This window comes from Bos grunniens, chromosome 3 (assembly GCF_055505025.1).
Source record: "Bos grunniens cultivar Pamir isolate PY7600 chromosome 3, Bosgru_T2T1.0, whole genome shotgun sequence".
Taxonomy (NCBI): domain Eukaryota; kingdom Metazoa; phylum Chordata; class Mammalia; order Artiodactyla; family Bovidae; genus Bos; species Bos grunniens.
In genome coordinates this window covers 111,212,773-111,236,516 of record NC_141167.1, presented here as the reverse complement: position 1 = coordinate 111,236,516, position 23,744 = coordinate 111,212,773, and the positions used below count along the sequence as shown (strand labels likewise).

Here is a 23,744-nt window from a genome sequence, read left to right as displayed (position 1 = left end):
GGCATGGATGGGGGGGAAGCAGGACAGAGGAGGAGGGTTAGGGTACTGGCGGGGCGGGGGGTGGGGGAGCTCTGTCTATAGGAGCTAAGCTGGGTGTGTATGGAAACAATATCCGAGGAGAACTAATAGATGGGTCAAAAAGCAGGTGAAACCCTAAGAGCAATTCAGTGAACTATCTATAGTGCTACAAGGTTATTCTCAGAGTGTGGAGTATTTGATTGTATTGTTTTACATGAGGAAAAGAATCTGGTTGCAGTAGAGGCAAAAGAAGGTTAATGGAAATGGACAAGTCAAGAGAGAAGGCAGGGATATAACAAAACAGAAACAGATTCAAGGTTATAGAGAACACTGGTTACCAGGGAGAAAGGTGATAGAGGAGTAGGGGATTATGGGGTACAAACTACTGTGTATAAAATAAGTACGTTTTAAGGATATGTTGTGCATCACGGGGAATATAGCCAGTGTTTTATCATAAGCCTGCTGCTGCTGCTACTGCCAAGTCACTCAGTCGTGTCCAACTCTGTGCGACACCATAGACAGCAGCCCACCAGGCCCTGCCATCCCTGGGATTCTCCAGGCAAGAACACTGGAGTGGGTTGCCATTTCCTTTTCCAATGCATGAAAGTGAAAAGTGAAAGTGAAGTCGCTCAGTCGTGTCCGACTCTTAACAACCCCATGGACTGCAGCCTACCAAGCTCCTCCATCCATGGGATTTTCCAGGCAAGAGTACTGGAGTGGGTTGTCATTGCCTTCTCAGTATAATCTATAAAAATACTGAATGATTATATTGCACACCTGAAACTGATATAATGTTATAAATCAACTATACTTCAATTATTTTTTTAAAAAAGAGAAGGCAAGATTCAGGACAGGCCCTCCATGTGAACACAGAGTCATACAGAAAAACGACAGGCCCTGGGTGGCAAATGCTGCTGATGGTGTGATGTTTGACCTGGGACTCAGTGGTTAGAAGAGGCTATTGAGGTGGGTGCCATTCCCTTGGAGTGACACTGGATGCTGTGTTAGTGAAGATTCTAAGAGGAACAGAACCAATAGAGAGAGAGAGAGAGAGAAAGTGTGTGTGTGTGTTTACAGAGAGGGAGGGAGAGAGAGAGTTATTGATTGATTTATTATTAGGAACTTATGTGATTATGGAGGCTGAGAAATTCAGACCAAAGAGAATAGATAATATAGTTCCATTCCAAGGCAGAAGACTGATGTTCTAGCTTGAGGACAGTCAGGCAGGGAAGAAGAATTGTTTCTTAGCCTTTTATTCAACTCAGGTTGTTAACAGATTGGATGGAGCCCATCACATGGGGAGGGGCAATTTGCTTTACTCAGGCTACAGATTCAAATGTTAATCTTATCCAGAAATACCTTCACAGATACACCCAGAAGTGATGTTTGACCAAAGATCTGAGCACTCCCTGCCCCACTCAAGTGGATACATAAAATTGACCTCCACAAACACATTGATTACATGAATAGTCTTACTCTACTGATCTTAGTCTCCCTGATTTTAAATGAAGGGGTAAAAAAGATTATTACTAAAGATCCCTCTAATTTTAACTTTTGTGTTTTGCAGTATAATTTCAAACCCTTAGGGTGGGAATAAAGTGTTAGTCGCTCAGTCATGTCCAACTCTTTGTGACTCCATGGACTATAGCCCATCAGGTGCCTCTGTCTATGGAATTCTCCAGGCAAGAATATTGGAGTGGGTAGCCATTCTCTTCTCCAGGGGATCTTTCCGACCCAGGAATTGAACTTGGGTCTCTTGCATTGTAGGCAGATTCTATACCATGTGAGCCACCAGGGATATCCTGGTAGAAGGGTGGAAAAAAACATCATGTTAAAATTCTCCTTAATTAAACATAACTCAGAAATGACTCCTGTGAATCCACAGATCTTAGTAACTAATGATTATACTCAAATTCTGGCTAATACTCACTATTTACCTGCTTAAAATTTTTATTTATTTATTTATTATTATTATTATTTTTAAAACACTTATTTATTCTTGATTACACTAGGTCTTCGTTGCTGCATGTGGGCTTTCTCTAGTTTCTACAAGTTGGGGCTACTCTTTGTTGCAGTGCACTGGCTTTTCATTGCGGTGGCTTCTTTTGGTGAAGGGCACAGGCTCTAGGTGCATGGGCTTCAGTAGTTGTGGCTGTTAAGTTTAGTTGCTCCATGGCATGTGGAATCTTCCTGGACTAGGGATTGAACTTGTGTCCCTGCATTGGCAGACAGATTTTTATCCACTGCACCACCAGGGAAGTCCTCTTAAAAAAAAAACAACAAAAAAAACACATAAAAGTCTCGACAAAACTTTCAACAGCACAACCACAGAAACTTCTCCTTCTTTTCCCACATAAACCATTAACACATGGTTCCAAAATCTCCCTGGGCAACAAGAACTAGTTCTGGGTTGTTCTCTGTCTTCTCTGAGTGTGGATTAAGAGATACTGTGACAGGCAGGAGTCATCTCAGGCGAGTCTCTCATTTAGGTCAGTGTAGCAAACTTGCCTGCAAATAATGAATTCCAAGTTGTTACCTTTGCTTGAAATCTGTGCATTTTATAGGCGGGCTGAATATTTCCTTTTAAGTAGGTGTATCTGAAAATAATAAATACAGTCCTTCCTGGAAGCAGAGGGTTGGGATGAGAGGACATTTTGAAGCATAGTACATTTGGCTAGTTTGGGGTTAAGGAAAAGAGAGTGGAAGTTCAGCCCTCAGTGTACGTGCTTCTGCTGGAGGAATTAGATAGAGAAGAATCCTCTCAGATTGGCACACTTTATCTTTACTCCACTTGGAATGCCCTTCCTCCATTTCCTCTCTCGATGACTTGAAACAACCTCTGAAATGTCAGACCCCTTTAGGTAGCTTTTCTTGGCTTCCCTTCCCACCCACTCTCATCTAGATCAGGTGCCCTCCCTTTGTCTGCCTGTCACCTCCTGTGTGTACGTCTGTCGTGGCGTTCCCCGTGGCATATTTACTTGTCTTTTATTTCTGTCTCCCTGACACAATGGCTGACACATGAGGCGATAAATTCATTTATACTGAAGTCATTTAATTGTGTACTTTTGATGAATTTGTCATTATCTTGCTCCCTTTGCTATGTCTGGCAACTATTTTATATCAGTCACTAGGCTAGCAACTAGGAGCATACAGATAAACAAAACATAGGAGGTCCTGATACTTGTGAAGTGTGTATTCAGGTAGGAGAGACTGACAAAGAGGAAAGCAGTAGAAGAAAAGTAAATAAGGTGGCCACTATTTGTAATTACTATGTCACAAAGGGAATAAATGAGAGACAGACAGAGGCTGATGGGTGAAGGTACTCTGGGTAAAATGAGTAACAAGCCTCTCCCAGTTGGTGATGCAGGAGAGAAATAGGGAGGCAAATACTTCAGGCAGAGGAAACAGCAAGAGGAGGAGCTCAGTTAAATGTGGATGGAGTAGAATGAGCCAGGCATCCTGGAAAGACGTAGGAGTGGGATCACTCAGAGATGTTACCCATAGTTAAGAGTTCGGAAGGGAGGACTTGGGAGACGAGTGAGGAAGTGCTGCAGGAGCACCATCAGTGAAGGGGATGGTACTGTCTTGGAGTCATGCAAGGGCAGTAAAGACAGAAGAATGTAGGCTTGAGATTATATGTTAAAGATAAAAATTGGTCATGTTTTTGATAATTTAGATAAGAATGATGAAGGAAAGAAAGGAATCAAGGATGCCTCTTACTGAAGTAATGGATTGCTGTGTACTGATTTGGGAAGATTTGGAAGAAAGAGAAAGAAACAGGCTCAAGATCCTACTGTACAGCATAGGGAACTATATTAATATCTGATGATAAATCATAATGGAAAAGAATATGAAAAAAGAGCATATGTGTATGTATAACTGAATCACTTTGCTGTATAGCAAAAATTAGCACGACACTATAAATCAGCCTTTGGTCACCTAATCTATGACAAAGGAGGCAAGAATATACAATGTTGAAAAGACATCCTCTTCAATAAGTGGTGTTGGAAAAACTGGACAGCTACATATAAAAGAATGAAATTAGAACATTCCCTAACATCATGCACAAAAACAAACCCAAAATGAAATAATGACCTAAGTGTGAGACCAGACACTATAAAAGTCTTAGAGGAACATGTAGGCAGAACACTCTTTGACATAAATCACAGCAAGATCTTTTTTGATTCACCTCCTAGAGTATTGAAAATAAAAACAAAAATAAACAAAAGGGGCCAAATTAAACTTAAAAGCTTTTGCATAGCAAAGGAAACCATAAACAAAATGAAAAAAAAACAAACTTCCGAATGGGAGAAAATATTTGCAAATGAAGCAACCAAAAAGGGATTAATCTCCAAAATATACAAACAGTTCACGCAAGTGTATATATATATATATATATATATATATTCCAGTCAAAAATGAGTGGAAGATTTAAATAGACATCTCTCCAAAGAAGACCTACAGATGGCCAACAAATGCATGAAAATATGCTAAACATCACTATTAGAGAAATGCGAATCAAAACGACAATGAGATACCACTTCACCCTGGTCAGAATGGCCATTATTAAAAATCTACAAACAATAAATGCTGGAGAGTATGTTGAGAAAAGGGAACCCTCCTACACTGTTGATGGGAATGTAAATTGGTTGGTTCAGTCACTATGGAGGACAATTTGGAGGTTCCTCAAGGGGTCACACAGAGTTGGACACGACTGAAGCGACTTAGCAGCAGCAGCAGCAAAAAACTAAAAATAGAACTCTTATATGATCCAGGAACCCCACTTCTGGGCACATATACAGGGAGGAAACCATAATTCAAAAATGACATATGCACCCCAATGTTCTTTGCAACACTATTTACAACAGCCAGGACATGGAAGCAATCTAAATGTCCATCAACAGAGGAATGGATAAAGAAGATGTGGTCCATATATACAATGGAATATTACTCAACCATGAAGATGAATGAAATAGTGCTATTTAAAGAGACATGGATAGACTTAGAGACTGTCATACAGAGTGAAGTAAGTCATAAAGGGAAAAGCAAACATCATATAATATTGCTTACATATGGAGTCTAGAAAAATGTACAGATGAACTTATTTGCACAGCAGAAATAGAGACAGATGGAAAGAACAAATGAATGGATACCGAGGTGGGGAAGGGAGGGGTGGGATGAACTGGGAGATCGGGATTGAGATATATACACTGCTGCTGCTGCTGCTAAGTCGCTTCAGTCGTGTCGGACTCTGTGCGACCCCATAGACGGCAGCCCACTAGGCTCCAGTGTCCCTGGGATTCTCCAGGTAAGAACACTGGAGTGGGTTGTCATTTCCTTCTCCAATGCATGAAAGTGAAAAGTGAAAGTGAAGTCACTCAGTCCTGCCTGACTCTTAGCGACCCCATGGACTGCAGCCCACCAGGCTCCTCCATCCATGGAATTTTCCAGTCAAGAGTACTGGAGTGGGGTGCCATTGCCTTCTCCGATATATACACTGCTATGTATAAAATAAATAACTAATGAAGACGACAGAGGACGAGATGGTTGGATGGCATCACCAACTCAACGGACATGAGTTTGAGCAAGCTCCAGGAGATGTTGAAGGACAGGGAAGCCTGGCGTGCTGCAGTCCATGAGGTCACAAAGAGTTGGACATGACTGAGTGACAGAACAACAATAATGAGGACCTACTATATAGCACAGGAAACTCTATTCAGTGCTCTATGGTGACCTAAATAGAAAGGAACTCCAAAAAAGAAGGATATCTGTATACATATAAATTAATCACTTTTCTCTGTGGCAGAAAGTGACACAACATTGTAAAGCAACTAAATACCAATAAAACTTTTAAAAAATGTAAGTCAACTATATTTCAATAAAAAAGCAGGCTCAAGAGGAAGATAAGTGTTCTATTTACATTTGAGATATGTGTAAATTTTCCAAGAGAAGGCTAGTAGGTAAAAGAAGCAGGTAGTTGGATATGAGTTTTAAGCTCAGAAGAGCTCAAAGACTTCACTTGTAAATTTAAGAGGCCTCCACATAAAGATCCTACATAGATCTGTGGAAATTGATGAGGCTATTTAGAGAAGAAAATGTAGAGAGAAGAACAAAGAGGGCTCAGATCAATTCTTTGGACCTCCCTGATTCGGCATTTGAGTAAAGGAGGAACCATTCAAAGAAACTGAGAGAAACAGCCAGTAAAAGAGAAAGTAATTTTAGGAAGCAAAAAAGAGTTTCAAGGAAGAGGAAATACCATTGCTCAGAAGTTCAGTAGGATGACTAAGAAATGTCCACTGAACGTTTTACAACATGGAGGTCATGGGTACTTTGGCAAGAACTGTTTAATTGAGAAGTGAGAGCTGAATTTAGATTTCAGTAGCACAAATTTGAGTGAGAATTCAGGAATCGAGGCAGTGTGTGTCCAGAATCAAACTTTTCAAAAAGTTTGTCTATAAAAGAGCTCTGAGAGATGGACCAGGAGTTATGGAGAGGTGTGGATCAGTGAAGGATTATTGTTATATTCTTAAGAAGAGACTGTGATTATGTTTTTTTTTGCCAGTGAAGATAATCCAGGAGTGAGGGAAAAGTTGGAGTTTCTGAAGAGAAAATATAATGTTAAGGCTTGATGTCTTCTAGGATTTAAGAAACAATGGCACCCAGTGCCAAAGGGGAAAGATGAGCTTCGAGAGGGAAGAAGGATGTGATGAAGGCCAGTGAATAGGTGGGTTCGTAGGTAAGATGTGGGGCTTCACCTCCAGTGGCTTCTATTCTTCTAGACTGCAGAGTGAGGTGAAACCATGAGTAATGAGTGAACAAGTGCTTAGACCTATTCTGTTTCTCATGGCATGAAACTAATTTTGCCAGTTCTTAAGATAGACAAGGGCCTCCCTGGTGGGTCAGTGGTAAAGAATCTGCTTACCATGCAGGAGATGCAGAAGACATGGGTTCGATCCCTGGGTTGGTAAGATCCCCAGGAGGAAGGTATGGCAACCCACTCCAGTATTGTTGCCAGAAAAATCCCAGGGACCAAGGAGCCCGGTGGGCTACAGTCCATAGGGTCACAAAGAGTCAGACACAACTGAAGCAACTAAGCACACAAGATACTCAACTGGAATTGGCAATATTTCATAGAAACCTGGAAGGTCACTGCTCTTTGGATTTTTAGCTCTTTTTTTTTTTTTTTTGCAGGGACAGATTCCTCTTCATCTATGCTTTTCCTTTTCTGAAATTAGTTTGTGTGTTAGTTAATAGTTTTTTGATGAGATTCAAAATTCCGTATCAATCATTGCCCCTCAATCATGCTGCAGGGGTGAAGGCTGGCCAGGACACCTGGCTGTGTGTGGTGGGAAGAATTGATTGTCACAGTTTCTAGATGGGGCTTCTTAAAGGCTTTGGAGGAGACAGGTGTATGAGAAAGAGAAAGCATTTGTGCAGGAGAAAAGAAAAATGGAAATGATAAAAAGGAAAGATTAAGTTTTGCCATGTGCTGCATAATACTTAACACTCATATCTATCTTCCACAGAACATTTAATAAAATTTGTGCTACTTGTCAAAGTTGACACTGCTGCTTCCTGGGCTCAGTGTGGAGTAACAGCAGAGGCTACCCAAGGGATAGCCCATGCACATTTGGGTTACATTAATTTTTTATTGTGAAATAAATTATTCATAGCCAAGGATGTATATAGAATATATGAACAGTTTAAGATGCATAATTACAATCATAAAATAAGCACTCAAGTTCCAACTAGCCAACTTAAAAAGAGAACATTGCCAGTTCCTCTGAAGACGCTTGGGCGAACCTCCTCAATGGTGAGAGATTACTTGCTCAGTCGTTTCCGACTTTGATGACCCCATAGACTAGTCTGCCAAGCTCCTCTGTCCATGGGATTCTCCAGGCAAGAATATTGAAGTGGGTTGCCATTCCTTCTCCAGGGGATCTTCCTGACCCAAGAATTGAACCTGGGTCTCCTGCACTGCATACAGATACTTTACTGACTGAGCTACGAGGGAAGCCTCAATGGTATCCCTCTCCTACTTCCAGAGGTAACAAATCACCCCCTTAGTTTTCTTTATTGCTAAATAATAATATGTTGTTGTTGTTCAGTCGCCAAGTTGTGTCCAACTTTTTGTGACCTCATAGACTGCAGCACACCAGGCTCCCCTGTCTTTCATTGTTTCTCGAAGTTTGCTCAAATTCATATCCATTGAGTCAGTGACACCATCCAACCATCTCATCCTCTGTCATCCCCTAGCTTCATTTACTTTTAAACTATATGGAAACACACTATTTTGTGTTACTTTGGTTCCGTCATCATTGTACTTTTTGAGATTTATCCACGTCCTTAGAGGTACAACAGTTTATTTATGTCCATAGATGTGTAGTGCTCCATGATACGGAAATACCGCGATTTATTAATACAGCCTGCCTTTGACAACATGTAATTTGTTTCCAGGTTTTTCTGTTATAACCAGTTGTGCTAGAATATTCTTATATCTCATGGTGCAAGAGTTTTCAGATTATATACTTAAGAATAAGATTGCAGAGTCATAGACTATATCCCTAGTCAGTCTCATCAGGGTATACTTTTTTGCTTTCCAAAGTGATTCTTATCAATTTTATGTTGTCTTTTCAACAAAGACAATAAGGATTATATCCAAATATGAATAATAACAGAGATTTTGCAAACCTGGAGGCAACGTTATTAGTTGGTCCTCTCTGTAGAGATAGCCCCAGTGCAGGAAATGGGTAGACACTCAGGCGGGTGAAATGTTGGTGGTACATGTTCCTTTGTTTCATTTTTTTCTTCCCTAACCTTCATTCTCAGACAGGATTATCTTTTAACACATGGATGTGGTTAGGGGTCTCCTAGGAGGCTGAGAATGTCAGAAAACAGGAGATTCAAAGTTCGAGGCAGGAAAAGAAGGGGGCATTGCCCTGCACACGTATTTGAGGATCTGGAATGTCCAACACACAGTGAAGGGGTGGGGGTTGCTGTGCAAACATTTTTGTTGGAAATTTTGGCCCCAGAGTTGAAATGCTTTTTGCAGCTAGGAATTTCCATGGTCACTGTTGGATGCGTTAGTGAGAACTGCAAGTTTTTCTAACCTTTCATCCCCAAAGGATATGGAAATGCAAGTATCATCCTGCCTGAAATTCTGGTACCCTGACACTAAGGTCACTTTGCCCTGTGTTTCCTGGAGTAAGAGTACCTGGTACCCACACAGCTTCCTCTCTGCATCCTTTTCCCTTCTAGGGGATCAGCCATTAACTAATCACATTAGAAAAATGAACTTGAGTCCTCTCAAAATCCCTGAAAATTAGATATTGTTCCAACTTTAGAGATGAGAAAACTGAGGCTCAGGGAGGTGAGTAACTCACCCCAAATTAGGTCTCTTCTAAGTGGTAGACTAGAAAGCTGAAGTCACACCTGTTTAACTGCATCTGTGTTTTTCCTCCCTGTTCTCTCCCTGTTCTTCTCTTCTGTGTCTTGTCCTTTATAACCATATGGTCCTGAACAAGTGTCTTCTCCTGTCTGAGCTTTAGATTGAAAATTAGCAGTTCACATAGGTTTAATGAACATTTATTAAAAAATGAAAATCACCCTATGGACATTTCACATTCTAGTGAGAGCAATATTCTGAGCCGACAAAAGATCTTTCTCCCTCTATCTTACTACTGATCTTGTTGCTACTATTTTTACAAGTGTCTTCTAAATCTACTCTCACAGCCTGTGGCTAAACATGTGAGTTTAGCTTGTTCTACAGCTGGTGTGTACCTACAGTTAGGTAGGTCTTGACTATAAAACTTGTTCCAGTGTGTTGTTTGTCTGTTATTTTGATTTCATCCTATTTTGCCAACCAAGAGCATGTTTCCCCTCATAAAAGTGAGTTTTTAGTGGAGGTCTTCTTCAGATCTGCTGTTACAAACTCACACACACCTTAGCGCTGGTATCTGTCTCAGGAAAGCAGTCAGGCTTGGCAGCACGACGGGTACGCCCATCAGTACCCAGGGAAAACTGCTATTGCAGCCTCCCAGGTTCATTACTTCTCTAGTGACACCTCACCCTGCTAACAGGGGATCAGAAGCAGAGGCAGGAGGTGTAATTCAAATGTGGGAAAGAGTCAAATCAGCCTCTATCTTGGTGTGGCTCGGGGAGACCCAGCCCCTACCACCTAGGAGGCTAACTGATTCAGGCCTTTCTCCTCCGGGACAGCCAACTTGCTGTTTTGTGTGCTGGTCCACCTTACCCGTTTCTCCCTGACTCCCCTGGTTGGAGAGAAAGATGTTGGTTCTCGAGGGTAGCCCTCATCCACTGGGAATGTGAAGACCACGATCGAGGAGTTGTTCTCTATGACCCCAGCGTGTGTGCATATGTGCGTGTCTGTGTGTGTGTGTTTAGTTGTGTTCAGCTCTTTGCAGCCCCATGGACTGTAGCCTGCTAGGCTCCTCTGTCCATGAAATTTTCCAGGCAGGAATACTAGAATGGATTTCCACTTCCTACTCCAGGAGATTTTCCCAACCCAGGGATTGAACCTGAATCTCTTGGGTCCCCTGCATTGGCAGGTAGATTCTTTACCACTGCATCATCTGGGAAACCCCAAATACCCCCCCAAAATTAATTGAGATAAAAAGAAATTCTAAACTCTTCTAATAATGGTCATGGACATGAATAACAATATCAGGGACCTCAGGTTCTGGTTCCTTTTTGCAGTTGGTTGCCCAGTAATCCTGTGTCCTCTACTTGAAAACTGGGTAGACAATCTCAAAAAATCATCAAGATTACTGAGAATAGCAATGAGTGAGAGACTAGAAGTTTTTCATAGTCTAGAACAGTAGCTGCCAAACTTTTTCTGTAGGTCAGATAATAACTATTTTAAGTTTTGTGATTCCCTTCTGTCTCTGTGGAATATGAAGCTCTGTGTGGATTTACAATCTTTAAATGTATAAAAACCATTCTTAGTTTGGTAGCCTTACAAAAATGGATCACAGGCTGGATTTGGCCTGTAGTTTGCTAACTGCAGTCCTATAAGCTCATCTGCAATTTTAGAGCAGCTGGATATTAGAGAAAAATCTTCTAGAGACTTAATATGGTATATTTTGAGAGGAAGCATTGAGCAGAAATATCAGGCTCAAGCACAACTAATTAGAAAATAATCTGGAGAACAAAACGGACAAAGGAGAGTAAAGATAAGGAAGAACAGAGATTGTGAGGCAATTATTTAAAGGAATTAGGGATGTGGAAAAGAGGCAAAGATAAGGGATGAGGATTTAATGGAGTATCTTGAACAAAGTAGAGAGTCTGGGAAAATGGTATAAGTGGGGCAGATTTTCTCCTAAGCATGTCCATGCATGTATGCATGCTCAGTCACTTCAGTTGTATCTGACTCTTTGTGACCCCATGGACGGTAGCCTCCCAGGCTCCTCTGTTCATGGGATTCTCCAGGCAAGAATATTGGGGTCGGTTGCCATGTCCTTCTACAGAGGATTTTCTCAACCCAGGGATCAAACCTGAGTCTCCTACATCTCCTATGTTGCGGGTGGATTCTTTACTGCTGAGCCACCAGGGAAGCCCCTCCTAAACATGCTGCTAAGTCGCTTCAGTCGTATCTGACTCTGTGCGACCCCATAGGCGGCAGCCCACCAGGCTCCCCTATCCCTGGGATTCTCCAGGCAAGAACATTGGCATGGGTTGCCATTTCCTTCTCCAATGCATGAAAGTGAAAAGTGAAAGTGAAGTTGCTCAGTTGTGTCTGACTCTTCACGACCCCATGGACTGCAGCCCACCAGGCTCCTCCATCCATGGGATTTTCCAGGCAAGAGTACTGGAGTGGGGTGCCATCACCTTCTCCGAAACATAGTTACTGTCAAATACACACAAGTCCTGCTGTATAGCAGACTGGATTTGCATGGGGATATGAGGAGAAATTTACTCCCATTTGTGGCTTATCACTACAGGCATGTGTGCTCAGTCACTTCAGTCTCGTCTGACTGTTTGTGACCCTATGGTCTGTGGCTCACCAGGCTCCTCTGTCCATGGGATTCTCCAGGCAAGGATATTGGGTGGGTTGCCATTTCCTCCTCCAAGGGATCTTCTCAACCCAGGGATTGAACCTGAATACCCTGCATCTCCTGCATTTCAGGCAGATTCTTTCCACTGAGCTGCCAGGGAACCCTGGCTTATCACTTCGGTCCTCTTTTAACCGTATGGGTCAGGTCACAGGTCTCCACTTGCTTTCCTGGCACCACCCAACACTGTTAGTTTAGTGCTTGTTCAATCAGCTTTCGTGACTGAAAAATAAAAAGGAGGGAAAGAGTGCATTACTTCCCCGGGATGTAGGTTGGCAAGGGTGACTGGGAAGAATGCAATACTGTGGAACATTTTCTGTGGATTGAGAAGTAAGTAATAATGTCAATCATGGCATTTTAACCAAAGTACAAACATGTTTTCTCACAGATAATTGACCATGGGTGGAAACTCAAGATGGACAAAGAGGACAATCAGAATATTAATGGAGAGGTGATACATGTCAAAGAGAAAATAAGAAAATGCATCTCAACTGTATGACTAGGTTGAAAAACAGGTAAACAGGCCAATTTCTGCTGGGAGATAATTTGAAAGGCTGAGACCTTTTAATACCCAAGAAGTATTGAACATCACAATATTTGCACAATATATTGAATATCTCAAACAGGCTCATTTTCTCAGAATGATGGAAGAGCCCTGAACTAGGAATCAGAACTAGTCTTGGGTTTAGCTTTTAGTCTGCTCAGTAATTTGAAATCCGTGTAATCTGTGTGATTGAGCTTTTCTGAGTCTCGTTTCCTCATCAGTAAAACGGAGATGGCATGTTTTTCCTTTTCCATACTGTTATTTTGATTTATACATGCATATTAAATGGCTTTGTAAAGCATTAGGAACTATGATAATGATGGAGATTTTATTAGTTTTAGTATTTTATTATTATTTATTACTATTTTATTAATGAGTTGGCTTCACTAATAGAGCAGGCTGGGTATTATGATTAGGGGCTTCCAAAAGACTAGCTGCCTGTCAAGTTTTGCCTAAATTGAACTGTAATAGTGTGATTAAATCATTTTATGAGGTCCAAAGTTTCTAAGGTCCTTCAGTTCAGTTCAGTTCAGTCGCTCAGTCGTGTCCGACTCTTTGCGACCTTAGGTTATGAAAATAAGAAATATTTAAAAATACAATTACATTAAAGATGAAATTTAATTCAATTGTGTACCTCTTAGCACTTGATTAGCTGGCCATCCTAGCAATGTCTTGAGAGAATGGAGCAGAATTGCTGAAGAGCTTTGGGTCACCACAAAAGTACTGAATGAATGCCTGTCTGAACATCAGAGGTGGGCAAGGCATTAATGAAGAGAGGAGTGGTCTTTTGTAATTGTCTTCACAATTTTGACTCAGGATAGTTTGTTTTGCCCATATCTAGGGGTTTTGAGAGATGGCAGCCTGTGATTTTTTTTTCCTTTGAATTCTTTCCCAGTGCCATCTTTTCCCCTAAGCAAATATTCTCAATACAGGATCCTGACTAACCCTCCTGGAGTTCTTATGGCATAGATAGCTAATGTCCCACAAAGAATGCATGCTTCCCTTCCAGGAGCCTTATATCTTGTAACCTGTATTCTAGGAGTCTTCCAGGAGACTTTCCAAACTGCCTTGTATCTAGGTGGGGCTGGGTGCCAATGGCAGGTTGTATGGGTGTGATGTGTGTCACGTACAGGCTGAGCTAGTTAAGAAGCAAATGATTTCTCCACTCCCTTTTCTTCTTGTCTGCTTACTGAAAACTGATGCCAGTGATAATACTGGAAATCAAGTCTTGAGGAGGGAACTATCATTAAAAATGGAAAGAAACTGGGCATCTGAGTCACTGCTTGAAGGAGAGCTGCCCTATCAGGAACACCTACGTCATACTGGAATGTAAGCAAATAATCCACTGGGACTTTTGGGTTTTCTGGTATTACCTGGATTAATACAGCTGTTGATATAGCAAACCTTCCCAGACTATTCTGTTCTCTACAAATTGTGATCAGGTAGTCTTTTCTCTTGATATTTAGCCCTTTCCCTTTCTTCCCTAGGTCCTTTCTACCCTTCCTGCTGAAAGGTTGTTGCTGAGCCGTGAAAGATACTGGGATTCTTGGCCTCCAGAGGAGAGGAATTCAATCCAGGGCCAGTGACAAGGCTTGATCACTCAGAGCTTTTGTGTGATAAAGTTTTATTAAAGTATAAAAGAGATAGACAAAGCTTCTGACATAGACACCAGAAGGGGGCAGGAAGAGTGTCCCCCTGCTAGCCTTTGGCAGTATGTCATATACCTATCAGCAAGCTGCTAATTAGAGAAAGGAAATGTCTCAAAACTCAGAGTGGCACCAGGCCCCTCACCCATAACATGCATTTGGAGATAACATTGGCACAAGATGAATCATCCCGGGCCATAAAACAATTGACATGAATCTTGAAGAAAGGCAGGTTTCCAAGTAAATATATAGTTTCATTAAGAAACAGAGTAGGAGAACAATGTATGAGTAAAACATACTGGTTTGTTGAGCCCTTATCGGTTCTGAGTCTTAAGCGGAACCGACTTGAAGAAAGACAGAGTTTAGGGTAACTACATAGTTCATTAACATAGCTTAAGGAAAACATTTCCATAAGAAAAATGTATTGGTTAGCTCAAGGTTTGAGAAAAGTTAAGTTCAGGTGGAACCAGGTGTCATCATGGCAACACAGAATTTTAAAAGAAACCTCCTTTTAATTCTGTATAGAGAAGGAAAAAATCTGACACTTGTAGTTCATTTCCTCCTGCTGCTTAAGGGAGAAATAAAAAATGTCTGATGCTTGCAGCCTATTTCCTTCGTTTGGAGACCCCAGGCCTTCTTTCCTGATACCCTCTCACTGCCATCATCTTCAGATGAATAATGACATCAGCAAAGAGCAAGAACAAAACAGTGGTTATTTCATTCTTGCATGCATTCATTCACTCGTTTGTTTGTTTTTTTTTTTCTCTGCCTGACTCAAATGCATGGTGATAGCCCAGATGTTGGATGGGAGCCAAGAACAGATGTTTGCAGGCTATTACCTTACACTCTTGTGTTGGATATAAAAAAGGTATACACAGTAAAGACCATAAGTTTCAATGGCATGACTTTAAATTGGGAGTCTAGAGGAAGGGTAGTTTCTCACCACTTTACATCCATGGGATTTGTTTCATTTTTATTTCTTAACTTCTCATGTGGCAGAGTGCACTTGAGATTTAAGAGTCATCAGTGGAGCACCCTGTGGTCATTATTGGGTTTATAAAGCCAGCATAGGGAGATCAGAGAGTTGTTTAAAACCTGAAACCATGTTGTGAGCCTGGAACCCAAGTTCAAATACTTGGATATAAAAGAAACTGAGAGCCCATGTGTTGAAGGAGGATAAAGTTACACATGCAGAGCAAGTAAACGAAACCTAGGAAACAGACAAAAAAGGAGGCTACAAAATCACACCAAACTCATGTCTGAGATCTCATAATTTTCCCACTTATACAGCTTGTGCTCACAGGTACACTTGCAATTTGACCAAGTACAATCTATACTTAAAACAGTTGTCCTAACCTGTTATTTTAGTCATGATGTTGGGTATAACTGTGGTTTCTAAACAAGAAACTTACTCCATAGTCACTTAGGGATTAAGTGGCTTAACTGGAATGAAACCATGATTGCAGGGCTCACTTTATAGTTTCTATCACCAGTTCATACAGCCAGTATAGAATCTCACTGGCCTTGAATAATCCCTTAACTTTCCAAGAGCCAAACACCTGGCTTTGGAGGAAGAGATTCTTATGATGTGCTGGAGTTTGGACCAGGCTCTGTTGTTTGAATCCTGACTCTGCCACTCACTATCTCTGTGACTCTAAGTGAGTTACAGAAACCTCTCTTTGCCTCATTTCCCTCATTAGTAAAATGAGGATAATCATATGACCTACCACTGGTTGTCAGAGGGATTAAATGTACCAAGAGGCGTAAATCATCAGAACAGTGTCTCCTAAATAAACATCAGTTTTTGCTATTGTTTTCTGTTGTGGGTTAAGTGCATTTCCTCCGATTTGAGCTTTTGTTGGACTGGAAGGCAGCTAATTCTTCCTGCAGACATGAAAGTCCTGACTCAGGTTTTTTCAGCCTTATTTGGAGGATCCTCACAACACTGGTGTCCTTTTCCTCTCAAGTTGGAGCTCATTCCAATCTTCTTTTTTTCTTTTTTTGATCATGCTGGGTCTTTGTTGTGTGCACGCTTTCTCTAGTTGTGGTGTGCAGGCTTTTCATTGTGGTGGCTTCTCTTGCTGTGAAGCACAGGTTCTAGGCACACGTGCTTCAGCAGTTGCAGCATGTGGGCTCAGTAGTTGTGGCTCTCTGGCTCCAGGGTACACCTTCTGTCTTGACCTGTTGCTTTCTCCCTTCATCTTTTCCCCACTGATTCTCTCTGTCGTCCCTGTGGTCATGTCCTCTTCCCTGGCAATCCTACCCATGGCAGCCCTGTCTTTCAGATCTGGCTCAAGAGTTCTAACAATGAAGGGTTTTCTTTTACATTGGTGTATCAGTATAAGTATCAGTTCAGTTGCTCAGTTGTGTTGACTCTTTGTGACCCCATGAACCACAGCACAACAGGCCTCCCTGTCCATCACCAACTCCTGGAGTCTACCCAAACCCATGTCCATCGAGTCGGTGATGCCATCCAACCATCTCATCCTCTGTCGTCCCCTTCTCCTCCTGCCCTCAATCTTTCCCAGCATCAGGGTCTTTTCAAATGAGTCAGCTCTTGGCATCAGGTGGCCAAAGTATTCGAGTTTCAGCTTCGACATCAGTCCTTCCAATGAACACCCAGGACTGATCTCCTTTAGGATGGACTGGTTGGATCTCCTTGCAATCCAAGGGACTCTCAAGAATCTTATTCAATGCCACAGTTCAAAAACATCAATTCTTCAGTGCTCAGCTTTCTTCACAGTCCACCTCTCACATCCATACATGACCACAGTGGCTGACTTTATTTTTCTGGGCTCCAAAATCACTGCAGATGGTGACTGCAGCCATGAAATTAAAAGACGCTGACTCCTTGGAAAGAAAGTTATGACCAATCTAGACAGCATATTAAAAACCAGAGACATTACATTGGTGTATGGGTACTAAATATGGAGGAGGGTATGGCAACCCACTCCAGTATTGTTGTGTGGAGAATCCCAATGGACAGAGGAGCCTGGTGGGCTACAGTCCATGGGGTCACAAAGAGTTGGACATGACTTAAGCAACTAAGCACAGGATATACGCACTAAATACCTAATGTTTTTCAATGCTAGCTTCATGGCAGGAGAGGACAGTTTAGTTCAGGATTAAAAGACTGGCCAATAGCTGTGATAATGATGCAGGTGATCAGAAAGAAGGAGAGAGGCAGCAGATCAAGATGCTCCAGGATCCTTGTGCAAGACAAGTCACAGGTATCCTGTCTGCTCAACTAAAACCTGTAACCAGTTAACCAAATTGCATGTCTAATAGATCACATATAACTATACACCAAAAGGAAATATTTCAAATGTCTTTTGCACACAGGACTCTGGCTCACAGAGTCCATCTTTTGGTGACAGGTTTTCTGAGGACAAAAAGAACTCAAGGGAATCCTAAATTTCACTCAGTGTTTTTATTGTTGATGTTGTAATTTTGAAATTATCATATGTGTGTCATAGAATAAAGCAAATAAGCAGGGAATTCCCTGGCAGTCTGGTAGTTAGGACTGTGTGCTTTCACTGATGAGAGCCTGGTTTGATCCCATCCCTGGTTGGAGAACTAAAATCCCACAAGCTGCATGCTATGGCCAAAAAAAAAAAAAAAAGCAAATCAACAAAACTGTTGATGATATTAGGATCACAGTTTTTCAGTGTCTGAGAAAAGACAAAATATAGTAACAAAGAAGGTAATGGAGAAAACCCTACAATATCTAATCTAAGTTGGAAATATCAATAAGAGCACAAGGTTATATATGATTTATACATAGTCTATATAAAATATAGCATGTGTTGCATACAATATAATCTGTGTGAAATTAAAAGATGCTTGCTCCTTGGGAGAAAATCTATGACAAACCAAAACAGCATATGAAAAAGCAGACATCACTTTGATGCTTTTGAAATGTGGTGCTGGAGAAGATTCTTGAGAGTCCCTTGGACATCAAGGTGATCAAACCAGTCCATACTAAAGGAAATCATACCTGAATATTCACTGGAAGGGCTGATGCTGGAGCTCTAATACTTTGGCCGCCTGATATGAAGAGCCAGCTCATTGGAAAAGACCCTGATGCTGAGAAAAATTGAGGGCATGAGGAGAAGGGGACAACAGAGGATGAGATGGTTGGATGGCATCTCAGTGGACATGAGTTTTAGAAAACTCCAGGGGATACTGAAGGACAGGAAAGCCTGGCGTGCCACAGTCCTTGGGTTGCAAAGAATTGGACTGGACTGAAGGACTGAACAATGACAACAGCAGTTTATATTTATCTGTGTATAATCTGGAGAAGGCAATGGCACCCCACTCCAGTACTCTTGCCTAGAAAATCCCATGGATGGAGGAGCCTGGTAGGCTGCAGTCCATGGGATCTCGAAGAGTTGGACATGACTGAGCGACTTCATTTTCACTTTTCACTCTCATGCATTGGAGAAGGAAATGGCAACCCACTCCAGTGTTCTTGCCTGGAGAATTCCAGGGATGGGGGAGCCTGGTGGGCTGCTGTCTATGGGGTCGCACAGAGTCGGACACGACTGAAGCGACTTAGCAGCAGTAGCAGTAGTGTATAATCTATAAGTCTATTATATATCTATGTCTATATACATATATATGTGTGTGTGGAGAGACAGGGAGAGAACAAAAATTTGAGAATATGCTCTATTCAACAAAAGAGTTTAGAAACCAATGTACTCCAGTAGCAATGAGCACAGCTACATTCAAGTACTATTTTCTAAAATACGATGTTCACTAAAAAGAAGCAAGGCTCCTTAGAGAAATGACAAGTTCTAGCTTTGAAGCAGGAGAAATTTAAAGTGAGGTTAAGATTTCTTATGCCATCATAATGGAAAGAAATTCTAAAGAGTAATAGGGGTCTTGTTAAAAGGGAACAGCTCTCACTGGACAAGTTTGGGACAATACTAACCTCAAAAGAATAATGCTTGAATTATATCAATGTCTGAGTTTGTAATGACACTCAAAAAAAGATAAAAGAAAAAAAGAAAAAGGGGAAATAAAAGCTTATTTACTACAGTGGAGATTCTTAGGACACCAACTTCTTATTATGAAAATTAGTAATTAAAAGGAAATATTTAAGCTTTACTCTGTGTTAGTCTGGGTAGGTGGATTATGCCACAACCTCAAAATCTTAGTGGCTTGAAACAAGAGTGTTTATTTTTCATTTTCACCCCTCGTCCGTCTTGGATTAGCAGCTGTTCTGATCCACATCTTCCTCACTTAGGGATACAAAATGACAGAGACTCAATGATTTAGAATGCTATTGTGGCAGTGGAAAGGAATGTGCTAGAAAATACACCATATGTCTACTCATATTTTCATGACCCAAGCAAGTTATATGGTCATGTCCAAATTTAGGAGGGTAGACAAGTGCAATCCCACAATGGCAGCTTGTGTAGATTTTTTAGGAAATAACTTTCTTCTTCCCTTTTCCCCAGGAACACAGTAAACTTCACCCTACTGACTTTGTGACTTGCTCCAACTGATGCCACGTGGGCAGAAGTGACAGCACACTGGCCTGGAGCAGTGGCTTTACAAAGCATCTCATCCTTTGTCTCTTTAGCACTCAGAACATCCAAGAAGAGAAGAGCAGGCCCCCAGGAGCTGTTGCTTCTTTTTCAGACTCCTGGTTTGAGAGACACACTACACTGATCTGGAGCCTGGAGCAAAGCCCAGAAGAGCTACAGCTGAGCCACAGGCAAATCACAGATTCATAAGGGATGTTTGTTGTTGTGAGTCAATAAGATTTGGGCTTGTTTGTTGCTGAAGCAAAAGCTGACTAATCCACCCATCATATACTCAGAAGGAAGATTAAAAGTGGAATACTGGTGGCTAGCCACATTGCCTTTTAAAGTGAAGTGAGTACTCCAGATTGCCAACTAATAAATGTTGAAGGAATGATACTACTAGACACCACTGTTTTGCCATCCTGAAATCATAAATTCCAGCAGTTATTATCAATGAATATGGAACCATTAGGTGAAAGTTTATTCGGAAATAGAATATTTGGATGAGGCTAAGTAGCATCTTGTGGATTACTTCCTGCTTGCAGGGGGTTCACTGTAGCTTTGGAGAGAACTGGTGGAATCAAACGCTATGTCACTGATAGTGGATGGCTTGACATTGTGTGCTCCTGGTGTGATGCAGTTGGAAGCAATAGCACTGCCTTTGAAATATCCTTGCCTGAAATGTTTCATCTGTATTTAATCAAGACTTTAGTTTAGTTTCAATATACAGGGAATACAGGAGACATAGGAGCATGTTAAGTAATGTTGCAGGAGACAGTGCATCAGGAGTGTGGTAATTTTATAAGGTGATTGTTCTAACTTCTTCAAAATGCCCATGTCACAGGGATTAAAAAAAAACAGTATGTTTGTGTGGCTGTTCTGGCTTAAAAATGACAAAAGATATAAGACAAATGTAGTGCATAACCTTGATTGGATTCTAGTTTCAAAAACCTCACTAGTTTCAAGAAAAGAAAAAAAACTATAAAAGTTTCAAAAGTTTTTCTAGTTTAAAAAAAAACTATAAAAGCATCTGTTGGTGAGTTTGGGAAATTTGACCATATGGCCTGATAGTTGCATGATAACAGGGTATTTTTTTTTTTATATAATATTCCTAGGTGATGATAAAAGTATTGAAGCTCTGTTGAAGACATTTTTCTTATAGGAAATGTATGCTGAAGTATTTAATGGCTAAATATCAAACCCAGTTTCAAGTAGCTTGACAATAAATTTATACAGACAAACAAACACCAACATAATGCTTATAATTCAAGCAAATTGTTAACATTTCTTGAATCTGAGTGGTGTATACAAGTGTTCATGATATTAACCTTTCAAATTTATATTGGAAACATTCTGTATAAAATATTTCATATAAAAAACGTGGGTGGTGGAATTTGAATCTGTGCTCAAAATATCATTCCAATCTAGAATTCTGGCAGGATAAATGTGACATCAATTTTTCTTTTTATTTTAATTAATTTTTATTGGTGTATAGTTGATTTATAATGTATAGGTTTCAGGTGTACAGAAAAGTGAATCCAGTCTGTTTTAGATTCTGATATAGGTCATTACAGAGTATTGAGTAGAGTTCCCTGTGCTATATAGTACGTTCTTATTAATTATCTATTGTATATATAGTAGTGTGTATATGTCAATCAATTTTGTTTTCTTTTACTTGCTTCTGAGCCATTTTATTTCAGGCATCCTTATCCTGAATGGTTGCTCCTGACCTTCTGCATCCTCCATTTTTTGTTTTTTTCCATTGTGCAAAGAGCGAGCTTTCAATTGATTTAGGGAAGGAGATCAATAATTACACTTTACTTGAATTATGATCCACCTGGAGAAACCATATTTTACTGGGTAACTAGTGCTTCTGTTTGGAATAAACATTGCGTATACAAAATGCATGAACTTCGTGTACATCTTCCGCCTCATAAGATGAGGCATTTCTCTTCTTCTTTAAGGCTAAATGTCTCCTTAGCTCCAGAGCACATCCTTTGCCAGTACCTTCAGAATTCTGATCTGATCTGTTTATTCTGACTCTTACATGAAACTTCTTTTGACACTTGGCCTTCAGCCTAACACACACACACACACACACACACATCTGTCACCTCCATATAAAGCATATTTTTCTGCTATCTACTAAGCCTCCCAAGATGTATTGATCTATTTCTGTTCTTCCCTTGACTGCAAAATTTCTAACTATCGTCTGTCCAAGCTATTGCCATTTCTAGCTATTTATTCATTGAGTGAAGTCGCTCAGTCGTGTCTGACTCTTTGCGACCCCATGGACAGTAGTCTACCAGGCTCTGCCGTCCATGGGATTTTCCAGGCAAGAATACTGGAGTGGGCTGCCATTTCCTTCTCCAAGGGATCTTCCCAACCCAGGGATCGAACCCGGGTCTGCTGCATTGCAGACAGACGCTTTACCATCTGAGCCAAAGAAGCAACTCTTGCTGAAGTCACACACAAAAAGCAACTTGAGAGTGGAACCCAATTTTTCAATTGTCTGTACTCTGTATTTGTACTCAATTGTCTGTATTTCTCTCTATATAATTTCTTAAAAAAAAATAATACCTCTTCCATCTAAAGTTTTTTTTTTTTTTTTTCCTGCAGTGTCAAAGGGATGTAACAACAGTTTCAGAAGCACACCTTGTGCCAAGTGGCTCCGAAAGACCTGAGGTACACAGGCCTTTTGTAAGCAGGATTGGTCACTTCACTGGACTCTTTCCTATCAAATCCAAGGCCACAGGGGTTCTATGAACTCAGGCCACTGTCTTCTTCCAGGCTTAGTTTTCCTCTCTCCACTTGAAACCATTTGGGCTCATATGTGTTTTTTCTTTATGGCCTTTCTGTTGCCTCAAACCTGGGCTCCTTCTCAGTGTAGTTCTTCATACTGACTGTCTGAAATGTTTTCTTAGCTTTGATTTGAGTTTATCTTGCTATCCTGTCTTTTGGGTCTCTCTGTTTCAGATTCATGCATAACATCCTGAAATCCACAGTTTTACCCTGCCATTGCATTTAGGTTCCCAGAATATCATGTGGGGCCGAGTGTAATGGACACCCACCTTTTTGACTCAAAAGACATGAATTAGAACAAACTCTGGGAGATAGCAAAGGACAGAGGAGCCTGGTGTGCTGCAATCCATGGGGTCACAAACTTAGTTGGACACGACTTAGCAACTGAACAACAACAACCTTTCTATAAAAGGGGATCTTGCACAACAGCAGTTTTGCCTAATAAATGTCATTCTTTGGGCTACTGGGTCTGGTTGGTGGCTTTGTAGCCAATTCAAAGGTCAAGGATAGAGTTGCTTATCTTGTGCCTACAGATCTGACTTCTACAATCCTAGGAAGAAGATATGGCTGCCAATTCAGCTTTGAATATCAATAAAGATACAGGCACTGACATTTTGATGAGTGGCATTTCTGTTATCCTACCTGAAAGAGGAGACTGAAAAGTGTTATACCATGGCACAAGAAACTGGAGAGCAAACTGTGCAGGATCCCTGGCTGTCTCACTGGACTTCATGAAGGCACTTTCCCAGTCATACAAGGTCTACAACCATTCTCGGGATGGACTGGAAGAGAATGATGAGGCGTGTAGTATGATAGTGAGTTAGGTCTACTTTTCTAAGATTTGGTATGAAGTTGTACCCTCTTCTAGGGAGATATGAATAAACAATCTCAGGAGCCATGCAGGTCAAATAGGCTAATGTGAACTGGTGAAGGTCATTTTTGTCCTACTGCTGCTGCAGCCGCTGCTAAGTCGCTTCAGTCGTGTCCGACTCTGTTCGACCCCAGAGATGGCAGCCCACCAGGCTCCCCCATCCCTGGGATTCTCCAGGCAAGAACACTGGAGTGGGTTGCCATTTCCTTCTCCAATGCATGAAAGTGAAAAGTGAAAGTGGAGTCGCTCAGTCGTGTCCAA

The 23,744-nt window shown here is 41.1% G+C and overlaps 1 long non-coding RNA gene across 6 annotated transcripts in view; it reads left to right on the top strand.

Moving 5' to 3' along the window:
* Nucleotides 1-23,529, top strand: part of LOC147376808 (uncharacterized) — an 85,635-nt gene extending 62,106 nt beyond the window's left edge. For 3 of the 6 annotated variants that reach the window (XR_015161225.1, XR_015161228.1, XR_015161226.1), the window contains 2 exons: nucleotides 12,478-12,604; nucleotides 19,742-21,713. This is a non-coding gene — a long non-coding RNA (uncharacterized LOC147376808). Of the gene's footprint in view, nucleotides 1-12,477; nucleotides 12,605-13,839; nucleotides 13,963-19,741; nucleotides 21,714-22,429 lie in introns of those variants that run through there. The other 3 variants (XR_015161227.1, XR_015161229.1, XR_015161230.1) reach the window with 2 other exon arrangements.
* The last annotated feature ends 215 nt before the right edge of the window (nucleotides 23,530-23,744 follow it).